Below are 688 nucleotides of genomic sequence, written 5' to 3'. Positions count from 1 at the left end.
CACACACACACACACTTTTATTTCAAGGAATGCATGTTTAGTGGGACTTGTGGGTGTACAAAAGTCTTCAGTTTTGTTTAATTCTATAGGTGGAGCATATTCTGGTACACTTCATGGGAGGGGTCAGCCTTCTGACACGTTCTCACCTCGTACAGTCCAGTCTTCTATGTCAGAGGTCCATGTCACTGAGATTTTGCCTGTTGAAGAAGTGGGCTCCAGTTTGTTCCCTAACAAACCCCTGAAAAGCAAGTCTAAGTTGAATCTACTTCAGTTTGTCAAAGGTGGTTCCAGCAGCTATCAGTCAACGTCCCATGCCCAAACTACTCCAAGCAGCTCTGTCTCAGCTTCCTTGCCTCTGTCCCTGAATCAACAGCCTTCAAGCAGTTTGGCATCCTCTAGATCAACCATTCTAGGTGTTGCTGGTGGTTTAAGTTTGGAGACCCAATATGCTGCAAGTGGTTCTGGACCAGTTGTTTCCACCCTAGGAGAGAGTAGTAGCTTTCCTGCCAAGCTTGGTGTTTCTGGCCAATCCACCAGTGATACTTTGCCTGTGTTCAGCTCCCAGGAAACCTCTGTTAAACTGGCAGGCGCCTCTTTGCCTGTGTTCTCTAAGAATGTCTCTTACAGCAATTCATCTGCTCCAGGTGCCACTTCCAGTTTTCTGAGTAGCCCTGCACTACTTTCAGAA

This window comes from Sinocyclocheilus grahami, unplaced genomic scaffold (genome assembly GCF_001515645.1).
Source record: "Sinocyclocheilus grahami isolate Dianchi unplaced genomic scaffold, SAMN03320097.WGS_v1.1 scaffold4716.1, whole genome shotgun sequence".
Classification (NCBI taxonomy): Eukaryota; Metazoa; Chordata; class Actinopteri; order Cypriniformes; family Cyprinidae; genus Sinocyclocheilus; species Sinocyclocheilus grahami.
The sequence above is the reverse complement of the archived record's forward strand: the minus strand, read 5'-3'. Positions refer to the sequence as shown.